Below are 27,223 nucleotides of genomic sequence, written 5' to 3' on the forward strand. Positions count from 1 at the left end.
AGGTAAACTTTCGGCCCGAAAGCTCTATCTCACGCAGATCTAGGCTCTCAATGATTGTGTTAAACATGAAGGACCATCGGCCGTCAAAATTGTCATTATTCTTCTCATCACTCCTTGTGATAATATTAAAATCACCCCCTACCAGGATAGGAAGTTGTTCAGAACCACAAATCCTAACCAGATCAGCCAGGAAATCCGGTTTATGCTCAGGCTGTGCAGCACCATATACCGCCACCAAAGCCCAGTTAAACCCATCTGACTTCGACCGCACCCTAAACTTAACAGCGAAATCTCCCATGACCACGCTTCGGACTTCTAACGAGTCACATCTAACCCCGAGTAAAATCCCACCCGATCTTCCTCGCGGAGGTAGAAAATGCCAATCAAAATCAATACCCCCCGAAAGAGTATTAAGAAATTGTGGCGAGAAGTTGGCTCTACCCGTTTCCAACAAAGCGATAAAGTCCAACTTATGCTCAATAGAAGCCTCGGCAAGAAACCTTCTTTTAGCCAAGTCTTTCAGACCTCTACTATTCCAAAAGATTCCTTTCATATCTCGTCATGGAATTTTTTAGCTGTTCGAATCCGAGCACTCCTACGCACTGCGGAAACTAGGTAGATCTTCCGCTTCCATTTGCGTTTAGGAGCATTAAAACTCTGCAGTTGGTCCTCACAACCAGCCGCAGAGGTGCGCATTTCCACATTATCCACTCGCTCAACCTCCTCGTCAGGCTCAGGAGACGGTTGAGTCAGATCCGCACAAAGATTATCGAGCGCCCTGACCCCTAGAGCGTCGATCTCAGAATCATTCATAGGTTTTACCGCCGCTAAGTTACGAATCATCTCAAGCGCCCGTTCGGCCTCTAAATCCAGCATATTATTAACCGAGGTTGAGATTTCACTATCATTACTACCTAGTGAAATACCTAGTTGATTTGCATTATTGATAATCTCATCATTGGTAAAATGCAATATAGAATTAGAGGTATTGACGGACATACCAGTAGTGACCTCCACGTCACGAAGCTTGGCCACCCTCATAGCGCACCGCTGCTGAATGTCGTCCACTTCCGGATGGTCCTGGAGACGGCTACTCAACCGTCGCCCCTCGGAGACCGGATCCGGAATGCCCCCAAACGCAATCACCTCCTCCCGAGTAGCAGCACTCGAGACCACCAAGTCAGGGGACGGTTGAACCAGGGCCACCTGCCCGAGCTCTCCATCCACCCCGGCCCTCCGGCCAGGCAACGTGGCCGGCGCCGAAGGCAAGCAGGCCTCCGAAGGTGCCCCTGGAGAAGAAGGCCCCGGGACCACCTGTCCCGAGCCCTCTCCGAAAAGCGGCGCTGGCGCCACCAAGACCGGCCCGAGAAAAGTGGAATTTTGTGCCATAGTAGTCTTCAAGATGTTGGGGAACGTTGCAGAAAATTAAAATTTTTCCTACGGTTTCACCAAGATCCATCTATGAGTTCATCTAAGCAACGAGTCAAGGGAGTGAGTTTGCATCTACATACCACTTGTAGATCGCGTACGGAAGCGTTCGAGGGAACGGTGATGATGGAGTCGTACTCGCCGTGATTCAGATCACCGATGACCAAGTGCTGAACGGACAGCACCTCCGCGTTCAACACACGTACGGTACGGGCGACGTATCCTCCTTCTTGATCCAGCAAGGGGGAAGGAGAGGTTGAGGAAAAGGCTCCAGCAGCAGCACGACGGCGTGATGATGGTGGAGAGGCAGTACTCCGACAGGGCTTCGCCAAGCACACAACGGAGGAGGAGAGGTGTTGGGGAGGGGAGGGGCTGCGCCTTGGCTTGGGTGTTCAGCCCTCCCCTCACCCCTCTATTTATAGGGGAAGGGGCAAGGTGGGCCGGCCCCTCTAGATGGGATCTAGAGGGGGGGCGGCGGCCAGGGAGGGGGGACTTGCCCCCCAAGCAAGGGGGCGCCCCCTCTAGGGTTCCCCCCCAAACCCTAGGCGCATGGGCCCAAGGGGGGCGCCCAGCCCTCCAGGGGCTGGCTCCTGCCCCACGCGGCCCATGTGGCCCCCCGGGAGGGGTGGACCCTCCCGGTGGACCCCCGGAACCCTTCCGGTGGCCCCGGTACAATACCGATATGCCCCTGAAACCTTCCGGTGTCCGTATGAAAACTTCCCATATATAAATCTTTACCTCCGGACCATTCCGGAACTCCTCGTGACATCAGGGATCCCATCCGGGACTCCGAACAACTTTCGGTAATCTCATACAAGTCTTCCTAATAACCCTAGCGTCGCCGAACCTTAAGTGTGTAGACCCTACGGGCTCGAGAGACATGCAGACATGACCGAGACGGCTCTCCGGTCAATAACCAACAGCGGGATCTGGATACCCATGTTGGCTCCCACATGCTCCTCGATGATGTCATCGGATGAACCACGATGTCGAGGATTCAATCAACCCCGTATGCAATTCCCTTTGTCAGACGGTACGTTACTTGCCCGAGACTCGATCGTCGGTATCCCAATACCTCATTAGTCTCGTTGCCGGCAAGTCACTTTACTCGTACCGTAATGCATGATCCCGTGACCAAACACTTGGTCACTTTGAGCTCATTATGATGATGCACTACCGAGTGGGCCCAGTGATACCTCTCCGTCATACGGAGTGACAAATCCCAGTCTCGATCCGTGTCAACCCAACAGACACTTTCGGAGATACCTGTAGTGCACCTTTATAGTCACCCAGTTACGTTGTGACGTTTGGTACACCCAAAGCACTCCTACGGTATCCGGGAGTTACACGATCTCATGGTCTAAGGAAGAGATACTTGACATTGGAAAAGCTCTAGCAAAATGAACTACACGATCTTGTGCTATGCTTAGGATTGGGTCTTGTCCATCACATCATTCTCCTAATGATGTGATTCCGTTGTCAATGACATCTAATGTCCATAGTCAGGAAACCATGACTATCTGTTGACCAACGAGCTAGTCAACTAGATGCTTACTAGGGACATGTTATGGTCTATGTATTCACACGTGTATTACGATTTCCGGATAATACAGTTATAGCATGAATAAAAGACAATTATCATGAACAAGGAAATATAATAATAATCCTTTTATTATTGCCTCTAGGGCATATTTCCAACACAAGAGTGCTTGGATCCGCCTAATCCCCTCGCCTACTGTCGAGCCAGAAGGTTGGATGGAATCGACAATTCGTGTTACAGCTACCAAGTTTTGCAACGGAGTGCGGAGCACTCTGTAGTTGTGGCTCTCGTTGTTCGAGAACAACTATCTTCGCTTTCAACTAAACTAGGCTGTTAACGGAGCCTGTCTTCAAGTGTCTTCTGCAACTGTTTGAGACATGTGCGCTTTGCTAAAGTAGCCAAGCGTTTCGACTCCAAGGCCTGAGCCTCGGGAGTCATCCTTGTGATAGGCGTGTGCAGAGCTTGCTCGACCCTTTGATTCAGCTCCTCCCTCTGCTCCCGAGTGAGAGGCAGGGGTAGTGAATCTTCATCCCGGCGGTCGTTTCCCAGGTCATCACCGACGTGCCCGCGTGCTGCACCACCAGAACCATCTCGGTCGTGCTCTGAACCGGCCATCAATACCTTTGTAGTGGATTCAACACCCTCACAGTCGGCTTCGTCTTCCGACCCCTCACGGAGAGAAGCGAATAGATCGTGGATGGGTTCGTCAGGTTCGAGTGCCGCTACCTGCTCGGCTACAACTTGAAGTGCCACAACGTGCTTGATCCACCACTGGAGCCGCGATCGGGTAGAGCACTTGTGCCAACGACTAGAGGGGATATGGGGAGTCGTTTGGTATGGGACCGGCGGTTGCCGAAGTAGGACTCCGGTGGAACTTGCGTAGAAGTGCACCACACAATGGATGGGAAGTGCCAACGAGCTAGTCAACTAGAGGCTTACTAGGGACATGTTATGGTCTATGTATTCACACGTGTATTACGATTTCCGGATAATACAGTTATAGCATGAATAAAAGACAATTATCATGAACAAGGAAATATAATAATAATCCTTTTATTATTGCCTCTAGGGCATATTTCCAACAGTCTCCCACTTGCACTAGAGTCAATAATCTAGTTACATTGTGATGAATTGAACACCCATAGAGTTCTGGTGTTGATCATGTTTTGCTCGCGAGAGAGGTTTAGTCAACGGATCTGCGACATTCGGATCCGTATGTACTTTGCAAATATCTATGTCTCCATCTTGAACATTTTCACGGATGGAGTTGAAACGACACTTGATGTGCCTGGTCTTCTTGTGAAACCTGGGCTCCTTGGCAAGGGCAATAGCTCCAGTGTTGTCACAGAAGAGTTTGATCGGCCCCGACGCATTGGGTATGACTCCTAGGTCGGTGATGAACTCCTTCACCCAAATTGCTTCATGCGCTGCCTCCGAGGCTGCCATGTACTCCGCTTCACATGTAGATCCCGCCACGACGCTCTACTTGCAGCTGCACCAGCTTACTGCTCCACCATTCAACATATACACGTATCCGGTTTGTGACTTAGAGTCATCCAGATCTGTGTCGAAGCTAGCGTCGACGTAACCCTTTACGACAAGCTCTTCGTCACCTCCATAAACGAGAAACATGTCCTTTGTCCTTTTCAGGTACTTCAGGATATTCTTGACCGTTGTCCAGTGTTCCTTGCTGGGATTACTTTGGTACCTACCTACCAAACTTACGGCAAGGTTTACATCAGGTCTGGTAGACAGCATGGCATACATAATAGATCCTATGGCTGAGGCATAGGGGATGACGCTCGTCTCTTCTTTATCTTTTGCCGTGGTCGGGCATTGAGCCGAGCTCAATCTCACACCTTGCAGTACAGGCAAGAACCCTTTCTTGGACTGATCCATTTTGAACTTCTTCAAAATCTTATCAAGGTATGTGCTTTGTGAAAGACCTATGAGGCGTCTTGATCTATCCCTATAGATCTTGATGCCTAATATATAAGCAGCTTCTCCAAGGTCCTTCATTGAAAAACACTTATTCAAGTAGGCCTTAATGCTGTCCAAGAATTCTATATCATTTCCCGTCAAAAGTATGTCATCTACATATAATATGAGAAATGCTACAGAGCTCCCACTCACTTTCTTGTAAACGCAGGCTTCTCCATAAGTCTACGTAAACCCAAATGCTTTGATCATCTCATCAAAGCGAATGTTCCAACTTCGAGATGCTTGCACCAGCCCATAAATGGATCGCTGGAGCTTGCATACTTTGTTAGCATTCTTAGGATCGACAAAACCCTCCGGCTGCATCATATACAGTTCTTCCTTAAGATGCCCGTTAAGGAATGTCGTTTTGACGTACATCTGCCATATCTCATAATCATAGTATGCGGCAATTGCTAACATGATTCGGACGGACTTAAGCTTCGCTACAGGAGAGAAAGTCTCATCGTAGTCAATCCCTTGAACTTGCCGATAACCCTTAGCGACAAGTCGAGCTTTATAGATGGTGATATTACCATCCGCGTCCGTCTTCTTCTTAAAGATCCATTTGTTTTCTATCGCTCGCCGATCATCGGCAAGTCAGTCAAAGTCCATACTTTGTTTTCATACATGGATTCTATCTCGGATTTCATGGCTTCTAGCCATTTGTTGGAATCTGGGCCCGCCATTGCTTCTTTATAGTTCGAAGGTTCACCATTGTCTAACAACATGATTTCCAGGACAGGGTTGCCGTACCACTCTGGTGCGGAACGTGTCCTTGTGGACCTACGAAGTTCAGTAGCAACTTGACCCGAAGTACCTTGATCATCATCATTGTTTTCCTCTTCAGTTTGTGTAGGCATCACAGGAACATTTTCCTGAGCTGCACTACTATCCCGTTCAAGAGGTAGTACTTCATCGAGTTCTACTTTCCCCCCACTTACTTCTTTCGAGAGAAACTCTTTTTCCAGAAAGGATCCGTTCTTGGCAACAAAGATCTTGCCCTCGGATCTTAAGTAGAAGGTATACCCAATGGTTTCTTTAGGGTATCCTATGAAGACGCATTTTTCCGACTTGGGTTCGAGCTTTTCAGGTTGAAGATTCTTGACATAAGCATCGCATCCCCAAACTTTTAGAAACGACAGCTTAGGTTTCTTCCCAAACCATAATTCATACGGTGTCGTCTCAACGGATTTAGACGGTGCCCTATTTAAAGTGAATATAGCTGTCTCTAGAGCGTATCCCCAAAATGATAGCGGTAAATCGGTAAGAGACATCATAGATCGCACCATATCCAATAGAGTGCGACTACGACGTTCGGACACACCGTTTCGCTGAGGTGTTCCAGGCGGCGTGAGTTGTGAAACGATTCCACATTTTCTTAAGTGTGTACCAAATTCGTGACTCAAATATTCTCCTCCACGATCGATCGTAAGAATTTTATGTTTCGGTCACGTTGATTCTCTACTTCATTCTGAAATTCCTTGAACTTTTCAAAGGTCTCAGACTTGTGTTTCATCAAGTAGACATACCCATATCTACTCAAGTCATCAGTGAGAGTGAGAACATAACGATATCCTCCGCGAGCCTCAACACTCATTGGACCGCACACATCGGTATGTATGATTTCCAACAAGTTGGTTGCTCGCTCCATTGTTCCGGAGAACGGGATCTTGGTCATTTTGCCCATGAGGCATGGTTCGCATGTGTCAAATGATTCATAATCGAGAGACTCTAAAAGTCCATCAGCATGGAGCTTCTTCATGCGCTTGACACCAATGTGACCAAGGCGGCAGTGCCACAAGTATGTGGGACTATCGTTATCAACTTTACATCTTTTGGTATTCACGCTATGAATATGTGTAATATTACGTTCGAGATTCATCAAGAATAAACCATTGACCATCGGGGCATGACTATAAAACATATTTATCATATAAATAGAACAACCATTATTCTCGGATTTAAATGAGTAGCCATCTCGTATTAAACGAGATCCAGATACAGTGTTCATGCTCAAACTTGGCACTAAATAACAATTATTGAGGTTTAAAACTAATCCCGTAGGTAAATGTAGAGGTAGCGTGCCGACGGCGATCACATCGACCTTGGAACCATTCCCGACGCGCATCGTCACCTCGTCCTTCGCCAGTCTCCGCTTATTCCGCAGCTCCTGCTGTGAGTTACAAATGTGAGCAACGGCACCGGTATCAAATACCCAGGAGTTACTATGAGTACTAGCAAGGTACACATCAATTACATGTATATCAAATATACCTTTAGTGTTGCCGGCCTTCTTGTCTACTAAGTATTTGGGGTAGTTCCGCTTCCAGTGACCCTTCCCCTTGCAATAAAAGCACTCAGTCTCAGGCTTGGGTCCATTCTTTGACTTCTTCCCGGTAACTGGCTTACCAGGCGCGGCAACATCTTTGCCGTCCTTCTTGAAGTTCTTCTTACCCTTGCCCTTCTTGAACTTAGTGGTCTTATTGACCATCAACACTTGATGTTCTTTCTTGATTTCAGCCTCTGCTGACTTCAGCATCGAGAACACTTCAGGAATGGTCTTTTCCATCCCCTGCATGTTGTAGTTCATCACAAAGCTCTTGTAGCTTGGTGGGAGCGACTGGAGGATTCTGTCAATGACCGCCTCATCTGGGAGGTTAATGTTCAGCTGGGTCATACGGTTGTGCAACCCAGACATCTTCAGGATGTGCTCACTGACAGAACTGTTTTCCTCCATCTTACAACTGTAGAACTTGTCAGAGACATCATATCTCTCGACCCGGGCATGAGCTTGAAAAACTAGTTTCAGCTCTTCGAACATCTCATATGCTCCGTGGTGCTCAAACGCTTTTGGAGCCCCGGTTCTAAGCTGTAAAGCATGCCGCACTGAACGAGGGAGTAATCATCAGCACGAGACTGCCAAGCATTCATAATGTCTTGGTTCTCTGGGACGGGAGCGTCACCTAGCGGTCCTTCTAGGACATATTGTTTCCTGGCAGCTATGAGGATGATCCTCAGGTTCCGGACCCAGTCCGTATAGTTGCTGCCATCATCTTTCAGCTTGGTTTTCTCTAGGAACGCGTTGAAGTTCATGTTGACATGAGCGTTGGCCATTTGATCTACAAGACATATTTTGCAACAAGTTTTAGACTAAGTTCATGATAATTAAGTTCATCTAATCAAATTATTTAATGAACTCCCACTCATATTAGACATCCCTCTAGTCATCTAAGTGTTACACGATCCGAGTCGACTAGGCCGTGTCCGATCATCACGTGAGACGGACTAGTCATCATCGGTGAACATCTCCATGTTGATCGTATCTTCTATACAACTCATGTTCGACCTTTCGGTCTCTTGTGTTCCGAGGCCATGTCTATACATGCTAGGCTCGTCAAGTTAACCCTAAGTGTTCTGCATGTGTAAATCTGTCTTACACCCGTTGTATGTGAACGTAAGGATCTATCACACCCGATCATCACATGGTGCTTCGAAACGACGAACTTTAGCAACGGTGCACAGTTAGGGGGAACACTTTCTTGAAATTATTATAAGGGATCATCTTATTTACTACCGTCGTTCTAAGTAAATAAGATGCATAAAACATAATAAACATCACATGCAATTATATAGTAGTGACATGATATGGCCAATATCATATAGCTCCTTCGATCTCCATCTTCGGGGCTCCATGATCATCTTCGTCACCGGCATGACACCATGATCTCCATCATTGTGTCTTCATGAAGTTGTCATGCCAACGACTACTTCTACTTCTATGGCTAACGCGTTTAGCAATAAAGTAAAGTAATTTACATGGCGTTCTTCAATGACACGCAGGTCATACAAAAAATAAAGACAACTCCTATGGCTCCTGCCGGTTGTCATACTAATCGACATGCAAGTCGTGATTCCTATTACAAGAACATGATCTCATACATCACAATATATCATTCATCATTCATCACAACTTCTGGCCATATCACATCACATGACAATTGCTGCAAAAACAAGTTAGACGTCCTCTAATTGTTGTTGCATCTTTTACGTGGCTGCAATTGGGTTCTAGCAAGAACGTTTTCTTACCTACGAATAACCACAACGTGATTTTGTCAACTTCTATTTACCCTTCATAAGGACCCTTTTCATCGAATCTGCTTCAACTAAAGTGGGAGAGACAGACACCCGCCAGCCACCTTATGCAACTAGTGTATGTCAGTCGGTGGAACCGGTCTCACGTAAGCGTACGTGTAAGGTTGGTCTGGGCCGCTTCATCCCACAATACCGCTGAAGCAAGATAAGACTAGTAGCGGCAAGCAAGTTGACAAGATCTACGCCCACAAAAAAATTGTGTTCTACTCGTGCAATAGAGAACTACGCATAGACCTAGCTCATGATGCCACTGTTGGGGAACGTTGCAGAAAATTAAAATTTTTCCTACGGTTTCACCAAGATCCATCTATGAGTTCATCTAAGCAACGAGTCAAGGGAGTGAGTTTGCATCTACATACCACTTGTAGATCGCGTACGGAAGCGTTCGAGGGAACGGTGATGATGGAGTCGTACTCGCCGTGATTCAGATCACCGATGACCAAGTGCTGAACGGACAGCACCTCCGCGTTCAACACACGTACGGTACGGGCGACATCTCCTCCTTCTTGATCCAGCAAGGGGGAAGGAGAGGTTGAGGAAGAAGGCTCCAGCAGCAGCACGACGGCGTGATGATGGTGGAGAGGCAGTACTCCGACAGGGCTTCGCCAAGCACACAACGGAGGAGGAGAGGTGTTGGGGAGGGGAGGGGCTGCGCCTTGGCTTGGGTGTTCAGCCCTCCCCTCACCCCTCTATTTATAGGGGAAGGGGCAACGGGGGCCGTCCCCTCTAGATGGGATCTAGAGGGGGGCGGCGGCCAGGGAGGGGGGACTTGCCCCCCAAGCAAGGGGACGCCCCCTCTAGGGTCCCCCACCCAAACCCTAGGCGCATGGGCCCAAGGGGGGGCGCGCCCAGCCCTCCAGGGGCTGGCTCCTGCCCCACGCGGCCCATGTGCCCCCCCCCCCCCCGCGGGAGGGGTGGCCCCTCCCGGTGGACCCCCGGAACCCTTCCGGTGGCCCCGGTACAATACCGATATGCCCCCGAAACCTTCCGGTGTCCGTATGACAACTTCCCATATATAAATCTTTACCTCCGGACCATTCCGGAACTCCTCGTGACGTCCGGGATCCCATCCGGGACTCCGAACAACTTTCGGTAATCACATACAAGTCTTCCTAATAACCCTAGCGTCGCCGAACCTTAAGTGTGTAGACCCTACGGGCTCGGGAGACATGCAGACATGACCGAGACAGCTCTCCGTTCAATAACCAACAGCGGGATCTAGATACCCATGTTGGCTCCCACATGCTCCTCGATGATGTCATCGGATGAACCACGATGTCGAGGATTCAATCAACCCCGTATGCAATTCCCTTTGTCAGACGGTATTTTACTTGCCCGAGACTCGATCGTCGGTATCCCAATACCTCGCCAGTCTCGTTACCGGCAAGTCACTTTACTCGTACCGTAATGCATGATCCCGTGACCAAACACTTGGTCACTTTGAGCTCATTATGATGATGCACTACCGAGTGGGCCCAGTGATACCTCTCCGTCATACGGAGTGACAAATCCCAGTCTCGATCCGTGTCAACCCAACAGACACTTTCGGAGATACCTGTAGTGCACCTTTATAGTCACCCAGTTACGTTGTGACGTTTGGTACACCCAAAGCACTCCTACGGTATCCGGGAGTTACACGATCTCATGGTCTAAGGAAGAGATACTTGACATTGGAAAAGCTCTAGCAAAACGAACTACACGATCTTGTGCTATGCTTAGGATTGGGTCTTGTCCATCACATCATTCTCCTAATGATGTGATTCCGTTGTCAATGACATCTAATGTCCATAGTCAGGAAACCATGACTATCTGTTGACCAACGAGCTAGTCAACTAGAGGCTTACTAGGGACATGTTATGGTCTATGTATTCACACGTGTATTACGATTTCCGGATAATACAGTTATAGCATGAATAAAAGACAATTATCATGAACAAGGAAATATAATAATAATCCTTTTATTATTGCCTCTAGGGCATATTTCCAACACAAAAGTGCTTGGATCCGCCTAATCCCCTCGCCTACTGTCGAGCCAGAAGGTTGGATGGAATCGACAATTCGTGTTACAGCTACCAAGTTTTGCAACGGAGTGCGGAGCACTCTGTAGTTGTGGCTCTCGTTGTTCGAGAACAACTATCTTCGCTTTCAACTAAACTAGGCTGTTAACGGAGCCTGTCTTCAAGTGTCTTCTGCAACTGTTTGAGACATATGCGCTTTGCTAAAGTAGCCAAGCGCTTCGACTCCAAGGCCTGAGCCTCGGGAGTCATCCTTGTGATAGGCGTGTGCAGAGCTTGCTCGACCCTTTGATTCAGCTCCTCCCTCTGCTCCCGAGTGAGAGGCAGGGGTAGTGAATCTTCATCCCGATGGTCGTTTCCCAGGTCATCACCGACGTGCCCGCGTGCTGCACCACCAGAACTATCTCGGTCGTGCTCTGAACCGGCCATCAATACCTTTGTAGTGGATTCAACACCCTCGCAGTCGGCTTCGTCTTCCGACCCCTCACGGAGAGAAGCGAATAGATCGTGGATGGGTTCGTCAGGTTCGAGTGCCACTACCTGCTCGGCTACAACTTGAAGTGCCACAACGTGCTTGATCCACCGCTGGAGCCGCGATCGGGTAGAGCACTTGTGCCAACGACTAGAGGGGATATGGGGAGTCGTTTGGTATGGGACCGGCGGTTGCCGAAGTAGGACTCCGATGGAACTTGCGTGGAAGTGCACCACACAATGGATGGGAAGTGCCTTCGCGTCCAGCGGGGCTTCTTGGTGCCATGCCGAATCGTCAGCGACGAAGCAGAGGGAGACGAAATGAATCTTGTCGCTGAATACCATCTCGCAGCCGAAAACTATGATGGATGAATAAAATTCCACCTACGCCTGAAATTGCTAGACGCACAGCCCCACGGGGGCGCCAACTGTCCTGGGAACAAATTTGACAGTAAGAGAGGGGTAGGAAGAAGGAGCGTGGTCTAGCTACAACGCAAGCGTGACACAAGAGATTTTACAAGTTTAGACCCCTCTCAGAAGAGGTAAAGGCCCTACATCTCGGGCTGTTGGAGCTGTTTTCTTTATGTTCGGATGACTACAAAAGATTGCGAACCCCTCAACAGGTGCTACGGGGTGGCTTATATGGAGTGCGCCACCCCTCGAGCTAGCCCTTTTTGTGAAGGAATTGATGATGATGTTGATCACAGGCGTTACTACGAGTAACTGAAGATCTAATTACTAGTAACACTAGTAAGCTTGCACGTGCAATGCACGTTTTGGTAGAAATTCATTAAAAAATAATATTTAAATATATGAAACTTACATTTTTATTTTACATATAGCGATATCTTACATGAGCAATGGTTTACCGTACATTTCACATACTCTATGAATTTAAATCTTGATGTAATATGTACTTAACAGACTTTTCTAAAGCATATTGAAATTAAATCCGCCACCGGAATTCACCAATCAATAATTTTAATGAACACCCTTCCGAACCCAGAAAAACACCTATTATCATCCAAACACCTATATGGGGCCTATCAGATCATCGCAATGAAAAAAATGGATAGGTAAGTTAAAATTAATCATAATATATTTCTCACAATATTACAACAGCTACAGTTCACCATCATTTAGCTGCTGAGACCATCGCCGGTGTTGCCCAAAAAAACACCCTCATAGCTCAATGTTCTCCTTGACAACAATCTGCGAGCCTAATCCTCTTTTTCTGCATCTTTTAGCTCATGTCGTTCCTTCTTTCCATGCTACATGTTATTTCTAATCATAATCAGCAATTATAAAACAAATAATGTAAGCTCACATACATGCTATAGCGTATATATTTCAATTGCAGCTTCATACACAAGGAATATAGTAAGCGTGCACAAGCAATGCACGCCTCGACTGATGTTACAACCAGAAATGCAAATTCTAAAGATATTATGATTACACTAAAAATATGACAATCAACCTATAATTTAAATGATTTTCAAGCAACACTACAATTTAGTATCATATGCATGGAGTGAAGACACCTGATTACCTTAGTATGTCTTAATACACTAACCAGTTCTTGTACAACATAAGGGGTGCATGTTGTATGCGGCTTCATTCTCAGTGTAGTTGATTAGATGCACCAAAATTCTTATCTCACAACTATACTTTATGAGAACCACAAGTAATTATCTAGAGAGTTTTCATGAGGTAGAATAAAAAATGAAATATTAAATATTCACCCTGCAAATTGTTTGGTTCAATTCTTTCACGTTCCATGAGTGCACAAACCAAAAAGCAAAATAACCAGATAGAGATGCTACGTACATTGGAAACCAGTTGAAATCATGCAGTGTTGATTGCATACTTGTTTGTCTATGGAACATCCGCCTTGAAAGCAATACAGTGACAATTGTTCTTCGCAAAATCAACAGTTTCTCGCTCCTTGTCTCAAGAGACAAAAATGAAATCAAATATATCTTGAGATCAGTAAATATAGAAATTTCATCTAAAAATATAATATAAAACCGATGTCAGCCACATGAGAGTTCCATTTTGATTCCTACAACCTCATTTGAAATCTCAACAAATTAAAGTACATTATGCATATTCATCAATGACAAAATAATTCAAGTCCATGTATGCTATAAAGGAACGAATCCGATCTATCTAAATATCATGAATAGACAATCACAAACTGCACACCCACAAATATAGTATTTACAACAATAATTCCAAGGGAAAACAAACTTTACTAAAAAAAGGCTCCACCATATTTATCCTTCAAGTTCAAACAGAATCACTATATCAACACATGAACAAATAATAACTTCCATTCAGATTTTCCATTCTGATTCTGTGATTCATCACCGCAGAACAAGCATATATTTCCAACATACGTGACCAAAACTACACTTATGATATGAGGCAAAGTAGCGTACGGATATTTTGCCAGGGTGTTTTTTGTGAAGGAGTATAAAGTCCTAATGTATAAGATTGTGCAAAAGAAGCACCGGCGTGGTGGATATATGAATTCCTCTAAGGTTAGCTGATGGATGCAACTCCAAAAACCAAGCATGCTTTATTTTGAACAGAAGGTCCATGCCAACTTTATTATAGGCAGACATCAAGTCAAGTGGATGATATGCAGACATTCATTGGAAAATAACTGCCAGTATGACAAGGCTTTTTGTCACTGGAATTTAGTCTCTCAACTTTATAAAGATTGGCATATAATTGTCTGCTACTAACAAATGGCCCAGTACAACGGTATAAATAATAATGTTGTCATCAAGTCTAGGCCCTAGATTTTTAAAATGGCAGTACTGTTCATGAAACAGGCAACCTGCGGTTCAGGAAAGCATCTAATTTACATTAAATCGAAGATCGGATGTGATTGATCTCTCTATATCTTACGACTGAGCTGATCATAATTACAGAAAACAACATCAAATAAATTTTTGGTCTAGATCCACCAAATGATCTTCAACAAGGATAGCTAGAATGGATTTTATCTCCAGTAATATTGGAACAATGACTGCAAACAGAGGAGATGGAACGGGACTTGCATTACCAGAATAATGCTGGTGTTGAGCTGCTGCCCCGGTGACATGATGCCAATGTCATTCAACATGTGGTGCTGGTGACGGTTGGGATGTTGACGGCAGCTGCCACATCCAGGCCGTTGGTGACGGGATGAGAGGACGTGTGCGGCATCACTGAACACGCAGAGTGCTACCACAAAATAGTTCATCAATCTAAATTATCCTGTCTAGAGCTAGCTCCGAATGTCCAGTCAATTGCATCTAAGGCGAGCAGTCTTACACCAACCTGAATATCATGGAAGAGGCGTCCACTGCTACATCTCAAACTGCCTTTCGGTGCAGTCTGTTCTCTTCTCCTGCATGCATCCTTTCCCCCATCTCATATCTGGCCTTCTTACTTGTACCCACAGCCAGTCCCTGCCCACAACACCTTACTTCTCCTTCTCTCCCTGCCAGCACAAACACTGCAAGGATTTTAATATAAAAAATTGATTTCAGCATAAATACATTTTTTGTTAATTCATCAGTCAGAATATCCTCACTACTTCAATCAACCACTGAAACGGTACCATAAACATCACAAATTTGCAAATAAAAATTGGAAGGAAGGATAAGTGGAATGCCAGTTGTGTGGCAGTGGAATAATTGATAGTTATGGACCAAGAATAATCCAAATCGACCTTCTATCGTTCGTCATGTTCATCTCTGAATCCGTACACCATCTAGTTTTCCAGACTGGGATCCTGAATAGAAAGACCAAACACACTAAAGCAAATCAACTAAAGGCGCAAAAATAAGTATGAGTCGGCTACTCAGAGTCAGAATTCAGAAAGTATCTCGTCTAGGGAATTTCAACGAACCTATAGACATGTTGTTTGATTTAGCACCTAAATAATTGTCTCAATTAGAAAAAGACTTGCCACCAGGCTGTAAAGTGTAAACAATCCAAAGTCCATACACGCCACTCAAAGGTTTGGGCGTCACACTGACCGGTGGCATCCAAAATTTGCAGAGAACAAGAAGTTCGCAAAATACTGTTTAATGGAAATGAACGTCCATGGAAGCCTGATTACTTCAAAGTATGAATTAGTTCTACTATTTGAAATCAACATACATGGTTTAAAAGGAGGGCTTGCCTCGCTGCCGACCACAACAGATGTACGTAGCCATTGTCAATTGTCGAGCTAGAGTGGGGCACCGATTGTAGGTGCAGCTGACAGATAGGGAACATGAGAAGAATGGAATGATGATGGAGGGAGGCACCTTTTTGCAGTACACCGCCTAATATAAAGCCTCTCACTGACTTATTACTTGAATATGTGTTTGATTTGCGCAATTGTCTCTTTGCATGCTTGCGCTGCAATTTGTTTTTCTGGTTTTGTACAATCAGTGACTTTCTGGAGTCTCAGTTTGTTTGCATGACACATCTGCATGATTGCTGCTACTTGGCTTCTCCTCTCCAAGTCGTAAGATCAGTAAGCGGCAACATAAAAAAATCAGAAAATACCCTGATAAGTAGTTACAGATTGAACATGACATTTGTTAAGGATGATTACATGGGAAAGCATGTATATGAGTAAGAAGACATAGATATAGATGTAAGGGGGACATAAAATGCACCACGGGAGTAATTCAGAGCATAGAGTAATTTAGGATTGAATAAATGATGTGTACAACTATCTCTAGGCTTAGAAGGGAATTATTATAGATCATTGTTGTGCAGGCAAATGTTCAAGACCTCAGAATACAGAACAGTATTAGAACTCAAAAGCTTGGAGAAATGAAATATTAGGACTCAAGCATTAAAATGAAGCCCAGCTGGCATAAAATTCACAGGGAGAGGAGTTTATACTTCACTACATCATGTAGTTACCTTGATTCACCTCACATGCAGCCTGCTTGGATATCTTATCAAAGACACCCTTGTCGACATGACACATAAAAGGTCTTCAGAATTAACATGAGAGATGGAGATGGTTAAGTTAGCATATGGTAATAATAAGGGTAAATCAAGAATCAATGTCCAAAATGAATGTAGATGAACCGCAGCAACAGTAATCGCTTAGTCAAGTCTGTACCTATCCTGTGAAGAGGACCTGCACTTTTTATCCTCCTTCTCTCCCTACAAGAAAAAATATCACCATGATGTAATCAGAATTTTGTGCCATATTTTAAAAAAAAACTTATTTGGAGTTTTTTTTGCAAAAAAAGAGAATTCATTACTTAACCATGGGGATTATTGCAATCGTTCTGATACAACAAATGAATCTCTTGAGGAACAGACCTCATATTTGGAGTTAACTTATAGCCATAAGCATAAGAAAAATGAAAATAAATAAATATTAGGAAGGCCATCACCCAGGGTGATCTTTGTGGATACCGAGGATAGTTTTGTGTCAGTCGCATCGCGCGGAATTAACTCGAGTGAAGTCATGGAGGGGTGGAGCATAATCCACATCAGCCATCTACAAGATGTGGTCTACACATCTGTCTGCACAAGAACAAACCGACCGAGGCAAAACGACTCAAGGGAAAGGAAACTTGCTGAGCATGAAGCATCAACCCGATGAAGCAGATGTAACTTGCTGAATTGTTTATGTAGCCATCGTATCAACGATACAAAATTGGCTACCCCAATCCCATAGGTTCAAACGTTCAAGAAGATTTCATAGGTTGTAACTACACTGATCTGACAGGTTACAAATTCAGCAATATTTCAAAGGTTGAAATAGTAGGCCATCCATCAACAGGATTAAAAAAAATCAAGTCTTCTCAATTAGAGTTGGATTCAAATTTTATACTCGACATCTGTCTATTAGATAGAAGACCAAATAATTAAGCTACCAACAACCAAACTCACAAGTTTGTTCACCCAGGGACTGTGAACCACACAACCAAACAGATTCTGAAATCTTTGGAATTTCTTAACAAACCCCAGCAAATAAATCGTTAAAGAATGCATCCTACCGAGATATAAGAGGGAGAGGACTTTACCAGTAAATATGTCGCTGAGGTTCAGATTTGTTTTGTTGTGTGTCCCGCACCAGCGATGTAATGGGCTTGGCGAACATTAAGATGCAGGCACAAATCCTCCTCGAAGGCAGCTACGGTGACCGTTGAGGCACGACAACTCCGCACATCTTCGAAGAGCGTGGTGGCATCCTCCTCCCTGGCACACGCGTGTCCGGTCCTCCCTTAACACACACCTGGTGACGGCTGAAGCAGAAGGAAGGCACAATCAGTGGAGCAATCTGACGGAATGAATGGAGCAATCTGGAGTGGGTTCGTGGAGAAAGGGTTGGATGCCTGGATCTTGTATGGGCGGCGGGCGGCGAACAGCGCGATGACGACCTGTGGCGGCTCCCGCGGGGCGCGACGGGCGGTGAACGGCGCGCCGGCGGGGCGGCGACCTGCGGCGGGCGGCTCCCGCGGCGCGCGACGGGTGGCGACCCGCGGCGGGCGGCTTACGCGGCGAACAGCGCGACGGCGCTGCGGCGAATGGCTCCCGCGGGGCACGACGGGCAGCGACCTGCGGCGGGTGGCTCACGCAGCGAACGACGCGACGGTGCGACAACGAACTGCGCGGGAGGAGGAGGAGGGGGCGAGAGGTCGTGCGGGCGAGGCGAGAGGTCGTGCGAACGATTTTTGTTTTTGAACGGGGCGCGGGTGGCTTAATTGCGTGGCTTGTTGGATTAAACACAGAACGATTACAGACCATCGGATTTTGTTTATGGACGCGCCTGATTGTTTGAATCTGCCCCTCTCTTTCTTTTATAGTGGTAGTAGATAGTAGATTAGGCATTGTGCAATTCGGACGCTTCGGATCCCGCGTGGTATCTTCATCTCCCCTAACCGAGTGCGGGTGGGGTAGCCGAGTGACTGCGATGTGGGCGAGCGGCTTGACAGCGTCCGAGTGGAATATGTTTTGGAGCGCGTCCGAATATATTTGTGGCCCAGGGGCCTTAATGACTGTTGATGTGGGGCCCTAGGTTAGTCCAACTTGTCTACTCCTTGACCCTACCCGTAGTGGATGACCCCATCAACCCGCAATGACGGGGCAGGGCGCGTGGACCAGGGAGCGCGGGTTGTTTTCATAACAAGCGAGGGGGTTTACCGCAAAAGCGTAGCGCCACGCAGCGGCATCAGGGCGCTCGACCGTCGAGGGGACCGTAGAGCCGTAGAGTGTTACGTATTCTCATGTATAAGGATCGTCTGAAGTGCCACAATGTGCTGGATCCACCGCCGGAGCCGCGATCGGGCAGAGCGCTTGTGGCGACGACCAGAAGGGATATGGGGAGTCGTTTGGTACGGGACCGACGGTTGCCGAAATAGGACTCCGATGAAACTTGCGTGGAAGTGCATCACACAATGGATAGACAGTGCCTCCGCGTCCAGCGGGGCTTTTTGGAGCCACGCGGAATCGTCAGCGACGAAGCAGAGGGAGCCGAAACGGATCTTGTCACTGAATACCATCTCGCCATGGGACTAAATTGTTGTGCGCCGTAGACTTGAAGGACCAAAAGTTTAATTTTCTCCACCTCGCCGCCCGCGATTCTCTCGCCCCGTCCTCTTCTTCTTAACTCCACTCGGCACGCGATTTTCTCGCCCCGTCGTCTTCTTCATCTCTCCTCATCGTTTATAGGGTTAGGTTTTGTTAGCCCTGGCCACCGATTTCTTTCCCCCTCCTGGCCAGATCTGTGGTCGGCCTCCGGCGAAATCGACCTTGGTGCCTCCAATCTGTGGTGGATCCATTCATCCAATTGTAGATTTGGCTGCTGTTGACTAGCAAGAGTACTCCGTGCTAGCATAGTACGAGTATATCTGAACTGTTGAATAATTGTGTATTCATGATCGCTGCTTGTTCTATTGTTGCACGTACTGGATGTTACTCCACATGCCGTGTTGCATGAAGTTAGCATTCTGTTGACCTCAAAGTTGTATTTGTCCTGTTTATTCAAGCAAAAGGTTTACAGCTTACATGATTGTCAAAATAATTGGAATACCACGGGCTTGTCCGAAATAGATGAAATACCGTGGTTTTTCATATAAAACCTACCGGTAAAAGGTGTACAGTAGTGGAAATTCGAAATATCATATTAACTGACATAAAGAAATGATTTTTATGTCTATTACTATTATATTTTGTTTTTTGACTTCTATTCCTTCTATATTTGCGAAAAATACATGGTAACCACCACAAAGAAATAATGTAGACCAATTACTACTATATTTCAAATTTTGACTATTGGCCTTCAGTTGAAAGCCCGTTGTATTATCGCAATTTCAATTCTTTTGTTCTGCTTCAGTGGCATTGAGGTACTGATCATTGATGAATAGAGAACTGATGTCTGATGTAAATGATTAGTGTATGCCTCACTTAAGTATAATTTTGGTTGTTCATCTCCCGTTTTCTATGTCTATGTTATGCTTCAGTCAAGTTATGTAGTGATGATATGCTCATGTTCAGTCAAGTTATGTAGTGATGATATGCTCATGTTCAGTCAAGTTATGTAGTGATGATATGCTCATGTTCAGTCAAGTTATGTAGTGATGCTATGCGTATGTAGGCCCTGTTTGGTTCATAAGTCCTAGAACTTTTTTTAGTCCCAACTTATAAATCTCAAGTCCCTAAAAAGTCCCTACCTGTTTGGTTCCTGGGACTTATAAGTCCCTATAAGACCATATTACAACTATAAGTCCCTATAAGTCCCTCCATGAGAGTCTTATTTCATAAGTCCCAAATGCCCACTTTAAGTCTCTATAAGTCCCTCCTGTTTGGTTTAGATGGGACTTATAGGGACTTTTTTAAGTCCCTAAACCAATAAGTCCCTGGAAACAAGCACCCTCGTAGTGATGATATGCTCATGATATTGTTACAAGTTAAAGCAACTGGTGGTTGTTGCATTGTTCGAATATTATTTTGTGTATCTTCTTTTGGAACAGTGAGAGCAACACATAAAAGTATACCAGTACCATCTTTTAGTACTACTTATTATTATCCCATGTTTATGCGTAGTACTAGGTTTCTTTGTAAAGTCTGGCATTCTAGCTTTGTATTTCCTAGCACAAATTCTCTACAAAATGCAGAAGCTAATAAGATATGGTATTGTCTTGGAACGAACAGGGGAGCTGACATTACAGGCCTGGTCTGCACCAATGAAGGCAATGCGCAAAAAGGAGGCAACAGCAACGGCTTGTTCTGAAGACGACCGTAAAGGTCTACATGGTATATCCAGGAATGGGCAATACGATCCTTGGAATCCTGCCTACCCTCCACGTGATCCTATTCCATGCGATGCTGACATGGCCGCTCATATCGCATCAGTCAAGGAGGTGCAGCAACTAACTAACTTCACAATGTTTTTTTAAAAATTGTTTCTTCCTGTAATCTCACAGCTCTTGACGGTGGCATACTCCCTCACAGTGGATGGACAAAACAGAGGCTATACTTGCTAACTCCAGAGCAACCAATATAATCATACCAGATCGTACTCCACAGGTTTTTTGCAGTTGACCTCCAGAACTTCTGAGTATTTAAATTGTCTATTCGAACATTGCTGTTAATTGATTTCCTTTTATCCTTATTTGTGAATGGATCAATGTAGTTCGTAAATGATGTGCTCTTCGATATATTACCCGCCTTGGTGCCAATCTTGGAAAAGGATAATGTCAGATCTTTCCTTCGCTTCTTCAATGAGAATGGAAGGGCCATGTCTTGGGGTTTCATCATCACGCCAGAAACTTTAAACCGGATAATCATGTATAATGCAGTGCGATGTGCCAAAGTTGTCTTGGTTGGTGATGATCCTGAGCTTCATGGTTTCCGAGCCAATCCCAACTGCATGACACGATATGGGTACTTTTCCCTCCACCGAGCTGCTGATATGTTCTCTGTTGATATGATTGAGTTGCTCTTGCGCCATGGTGCGTCTGCCAATGTTGCACATCTGGTGATCTAGTCCCTGCTGGCCTACTCCCACTCCATGTTGCGGTTGAGAACACTTCCATGCATAAGTACCTTGAGGACAGTCTAAATCCTAGTCAACAGCGTGTGGACTGCAGCCAGGCAGACATCAACTATATCCTCAAGCTCATCCACATCCTGTGCCTACCCGAAATGGTTTGTTTCGCATCTGTCCTTGCACAAATTACTTGTTTTGCCGCATAAAAGAAGTTGTCATATATCTCAAACCACTGATATAGCAATACCGAAGTCCCAAGGACATTATGTTCTTATAACTGCACTTTCCAAAAATAGTTCTCGGTGTTACACTGTCTGTATATGTATGTCCATGTGCTATGCCATTTTAAATTTTAATTTAACAACAACAATTTAAGATGAGTTCTGAAAATTTTATTTTGTTTAAAAATTGAACTGAGTTTTTCTTCCATTTTCATTGTGTTGCAGAAAATCTTCTTCGATACAACTAGGCTGCTAGCCAAACACACAGATGATCTGTTAGATGAGCTCTGCAAGTACATAGTAGATGGGAAGATCGTCCATACGGCTGTTTTGCTCCTAGCAGCTCAAAAGCAGATCCGCGGGCTATCTTCCTGCAATGGATGTGGGAGTAGTAAGAAAGATGGGTTTGGTACTATCACTAACTTTGTCGTGGACAACATTACTGCTATAAAGATGCGCCAAAACAGACTGGAAATGGAGCCACTAGAGGTGAAAAAGGAGCTTCTTGATGTTACATTGAATCTTGTTCATGTAATTTTCAAAGCTGGTGAAGCTCTTGATGTTTACATAAGGTCTCATCCAAAGGTAACAAACTAGTTGCAGTTATGATACCATAATTTCCTTATTTCTACGAAATATGTGCATATCACATAATTAATCTGATTCTGTATAACAAAGTGTGATTACTCATACCTTTCCAATTTCTGAGGACCTAATTGTTATCGAGCATTTTATAGATGGCATGGTGCCTGAATAGATCATTGTTCCTGTTACGTTTGTGATGCTTACAAGTTACAACATATAATGACTAAGTACTAGGAACTGAGATGAACATTCATGTTTTACTAACTACGAAATCAAATATTTTTTCATAACGTGTGTTCTGTACATGTTTTTAGGAATGTGAATAGCTCTCCTTTGTTTAAACTTGCATTACTCCGTTCGAAATACATAACACGTTAGACATCGATCTTTATTCTTGTGCCTGTATTTTAGTGGAAATTTTGTTAGAATTGTGAGGAATATTTTTCATGCATAATGATACTACTGTCAACCTAACTTTTTGTGTTTCCATTGCAAACAATACTTTCCCTAATCTCTCTCTCCCTCTCTCTGTCTCTCTCTCTCTCTCCCTCTCTCTCTCTCTCTCTCTCTCTCTCTCATGTGTAAAAAATATCACGCAGATTCCCTGTGTCATGGAAGTGGCCCATGCGGAGGTCTTTGAACATGTTACGCTCATTCTGAAGGATCATGGATTTTTTTTCTATTGGAGATGGCATAGACATTGGAAATCTGTACTTCTCTACACACCCCTTCCATTTCTTAGTTGATCATAACTTTTGCATACTTATGATAGTCATCTTTTTTCTTGTTCTTGAAGCCAACCCTATCGGAATGTGCTATCCTCTCAAGAGCTACCTCGCAAATTAGGTGGGTGTTTTGATTGAAGTATGTCTTTCAGAAATTGTGAGTTTAAACACTAACTATCTGTGATGGAAAACAGAGGAGATGGCTAGGATCAAAGCAGGTCTGAAAGTGCCTTGTCTGCGAAATGGAAAGGTAAAGATACTCGAATGATGGAAATACCTCATTACATATTTCCCAAGCCCTCATGCAAGAAACCAGGGCTATTTACGTTTTTTTGTTTATAGGATGTTGGTTTGAAGTGTACTATTTTGTGGACAATTCTTACTGACACTTGCTATATTTCAACATGTATGGTCTTTACAGTCTTAGTGATTTTATGACTAAATTATGTGACAACTGTTATAGATTTAATACCATGGGCATGTTACTTGATTATGTTAAATTGTTAAGTGGTGTATCTTTGCCAATAATATCTGGTCCCATGAAATATTACGAGTAGAGCTTAGGTTTCTATTATAGTCCGACTATTATTTTATCACATTTGCAGTGGGGTTTGGGATTTCTAACATATAGAAAGATCTTGATTGACCAGCCTAAAGTGAAGAAAGATCCCAGGGGATGGGAGCTCAAATTTGCAAGGAGAAGTTTCTTCCAATCTGAAAGATCAGTGTTAACATCAGAGCTTAGTGTGAAGTTCTTCGCTCGTAAGGAGAAGACTTATGGGATGAATATCTCGGATAAGTCAACCGGCAAAGCATCTATGTTCATGGGCGGAACTCTGCAGCCAAAAGTTAATTATCAGCCCAGAAGGATGTTTGGTACAGTGGCATTGACGCTGTTGAAAGCGCTAAGGAAGGCATGACGAAGGTAATGCCATGGGTTCCGTTTCTCTAGTTCCAAGTTTTTCAAGTTGTGCATCGTATGGAGCATGTATGGAAGGAAATATATGTTTTATGCTGCTTTGTGAATTTGATACTAGGTAGTTTCCCCCCTTGGCTGGCAGGTAGCCTTTGTGAACATCTTTGTTTTGCCTGCTATTTGTATCCTAGTTTGTTCCCGGGCACCTTGGGACAAAGTATATTTGTAGGTTCAGTTTTCTCTCTTGAATTTAAGACGGTTTATTGGATGGTTTCATCTTTGTTTTGCTTGCTATTTGTATCCTAGTTTGTTCACCTGACATTTTGAAGGCAAATACATTTGTACGTGTGAATCCTTGGTTAGAAGTCGTCTCATGGTCTCTTTGTTTGTGCAGGAGTCGGCAATATCTTGCAATTTACCCCCAATCATGTACCTGCATTCAAGTATTCAGTGCGCAGGATGTGCTAAACGTGGGATGCGTAGCAAAGTAGCAGTAACATAAGCTCAACTTCGCAATAATTCTGAATCATGTTTTGTAAAGGAAGTTAAAAGCCCATGCGAGTGAGACAATGGTTGCGGTGTGGCTGACAGTAGCCACAACTACGTATTACTCTTTTCAATCATAATGGTGCAAGAATGTTCTATTCTCCTTAACCTGATGGCATGATTATTGATTTACTGTTGTGTTGATTGTTGCACAGACTGTAGTCTGGACTCTGGAGTGGCGGTAAGGGTAGTAGGTAGTACAGTAGTTCTCTTGCTACCACTAGTAGATAGCAGTCGTGCAGTGCCAGCCTCCGCCCAAGGTGGTTTGCTTCACCATTGGTTTCTCTCTTTTTTTTGCGCGTTTTCGCCACTGGTTTTGACTTGCACTGGTTTTGACGTGCCCTGGTTGTTCTGCGCAGTGCATTCTCGGTAGTGGTTTTTTTGTGCGGGTGCTCATTGAGTATGCCGCTCTGGTCGACCAGTGCTGCCGCTGCATGACCCAGGAGGCGTGCGTTTCCGTGCTGTGCCTCGCCCACACGATACAGGGTAGTTTCTTGGAGGCGAGGTGGCCGTGCTGCCGCTGCATGACCCAGGAGGTGTGCGTTTCCGTGCTGTGCCTCGCCCACACGATACAGGGTAGTTTCTTGGAGGCGAGGTGGCCGTCCGGCTGATCAATCTTTTTTTTTTAGGGTTAATGTCTCCGCTTTATTTAATTATTAAAACTCCACAAAGCCCGGAATGTCATCCGAGATTACATCCAAAGTGAAGTCTGGGGGAACCCCAACCAGACCTTACATAATTCATCTCCTACTTCTACTCTAGCCAACTTATGCGCAGCGACATTCGCCGGACGTGGAACCCAAGTCACTTTAACTCCTTCCTTCATCTCCAACATTTGCTTTATGTCATGGATCCAAGGACCCACTGCCGAGAAGTTCCTGCCGCTTTGATTAATCATCTGAACTACATGCTGGCTATCCAACTCCACATGGACATTTTGAGCACCAATCTCCTCAGCAACTTGTAAAACTCTCTTGCATGCTATAATTTCTGCAGCTTCCATGTCCGCAATGTTTGAGAAATGATGGCAGACTCCAGCTAGGAACGCTCCATTATGGTCCCTTAGAACTGCACCGCCTCCCGCCTTGTCGCCAACTCTGGAAACAGCTCCATCTGAGTTGATCTTAATCCATCCCTCCGCCGGTACTGCCCACTTCTGCACTTCCTTCAGCTCCCTCGAGCGTACCTTGGGCTTGTGGGAATTTGTCCATTCAGCCATGTGAGCATATACTGCCTCCATGATCGCATGTGGCTGCTGTATCCTTTTTCCGTCCCTCGCTTGTTCCTCGCCAGCCATAAACTATACATTGCCTGAATCATTGCCTCCTTCTCGTCGTCGGATGCACTGGAGAACCACCCAAGAAGCCATCGAGCTAGCGCGCCCTAGGTATCAATCTGACACGGTGGGGCTGCCACCGCAATACCTTTTTCCGAACGCATAAGCTCCCAGAACTGAGAGGAATGCTGACATGCCAAGAAGCGATGTAGAATGGTTTCTTCTCTTCCGCATGCAACACAAAAAACACCCGGTTTGATCCGCCGTCGATGAAGTTCTGATCCTACAGCAAGTCCATTTCGTATCATACGCCACATATGAATCTTCGCTTTCAGTGGCGCGCTAGTATCCCACAAAGCCATATAGGCTTTGTGTTTCTGAACGGGAGTGGACGGCTCATGCTGGCCCGCCCGCTCTCTTCTCCTCGACATCCAGAGATGGTAGGTGGATTTCATAGTAAACATGCCGTTCTTGGAGAAGTTCCAGGCTAAATAATCATCTGTGCCCGGGCCACCAACTGCTATGTGCGCAATATCACGCACATCTGATTCCGTGAACATGTTGGTAAGTTTGTTCAGATCCCAGCTCGTCCCATTGTTGTTCAGGAGAACTGCAACTTTGGCCATTCCGTGAACATATAGTTGACCCAGTGGTCTCAAATGTCCATACCTGGGGATCCAATTATCAGGGTGTACATTAATCCTGGAGCCATCCCCCACACGCCAAACCAGTCCCTCTCGAAGCAGGTCCCTACCGTGAAGAATACTCCTGTATGTGTAGGAGTTGGATGGGCAAGTAGCGCTCAAGATCGTCTCGTCTTTGAAATATCGAGCCTTTAGAACTCTAGCACAAAGAGAAGAGGGATTAGTCAGAACCCACCAAGCTTGCTTAGCCAGCAACACTTGGGTCCGGCTGATCAATCAAAGCAAATAACTAGGGGTGGACCTACGTTAGTCCTTCCGAAATCACTAGTTGAGGAGCGCTCCCTGCAAAGGTCAGTCGGGGGTGCTCGGCGTGCGTGTCACGCATGGAGCGCTCCTTAGACTATTCTGGAGCGCTCTGTGTGTGACACTTGTCGCGCTCCCGTGTTTCCCAGTTTTCAGTTTTTCTTTCTGGTTTTCCCTTTTTCACTTAAATCCCTAAACATTTAAGGTTTTGTATTATAGTTTCTGAGATCTGTTTCTCTCTCGCGTCCGTGCCCCCCCGGTCAGCTGGCCATTTGCTCTGTTTTCCTTTTTCGCCGGCGTTGCCATCCCCGCCTCGTTGGAGTTCTCGACACCGTTGCTGGTACCGCCTACCTACGTTCTTAGGGGGTAATTGTGTTCTTTGTTGGTTCCTTGTCTCCGGTTTAGTTTTCCTTTA

The 27,223-nt window shown here is 45.3% G+C and overlaps 2 long non-coding RNA genes and 1 pseudogene across 11 annotated transcripts; 2 read left to right on the forward strand and 1 right to left on the reverse strand.

Moving 5' to 3' along the window:
- Positions 1-12,433: 12,433 nt before the first annotated feature.
- LOC123043984 (uncharacterized) lies at positions 12,434-17,846 on the reverse strand. Of its 10 annotated transcripts, XR_006419740.1 has the most exons (9): positions 17,625-17,846; positions 16,709-16,752; positions 16,504-16,577; positions 15,491-16,087; positions 15,311-15,373; positions 14,917-15,094; positions 14,660-14,820; positions 13,414-13,535; positions 12,434-12,857 (listed from the first exon to the last, which is right to left on the reverse strand). It is a non-coding gene; the product is annotated as an uncharacterized lncRNA (long non-coding RNA). The 10 variants fall into 10 exon arrangements; XR_006419745.1 differs by having other exon boundaries at positions 13,414-13,530; positions 15,491-16,577; XR_006419739.1 differs by having other exon boundaries at positions 14,917-15,079; positions 15,491-16,577; positions 17,625-17,845.
- Positions 17,847-17,973: 127 nt separating this feature from the next.
- Positions 17,974-23,345, forward strand: LOC123039123 (uncharacterized; annotated as a pseudogene).
- Positions 23,346-23,907: 562 nt separating this feature from the next.
- LOC123040871 (uncharacterized) lies at positions 23,908-24,693 on the forward strand. Its single transcript, XR_006418305.1, has 2 exons — positions 23,908-24,048; positions 24,434-24,693. It is a non-coding gene; the product is annotated as an uncharacterized lncRNA (long non-coding RNA).
- The last annotated feature ends 2,530 nt before the right edge of the window (positions 24,694-27,223 follow it).

The sequence above is a fragment of the Triticum aestivum genome, chromosome 2B (genome assembly GCF_018294505.1).
Source record: "Triticum aestivum cultivar Chinese Spring chromosome 2B, IWGSC CS RefSeq v2.1, whole genome shotgun sequence".
NCBI classification, from domain to species: Eukaryota; Viridiplantae; Streptophyta; class Magnoliopsida; order Poales; family Poaceae; genus Triticum; species Triticum aestivum.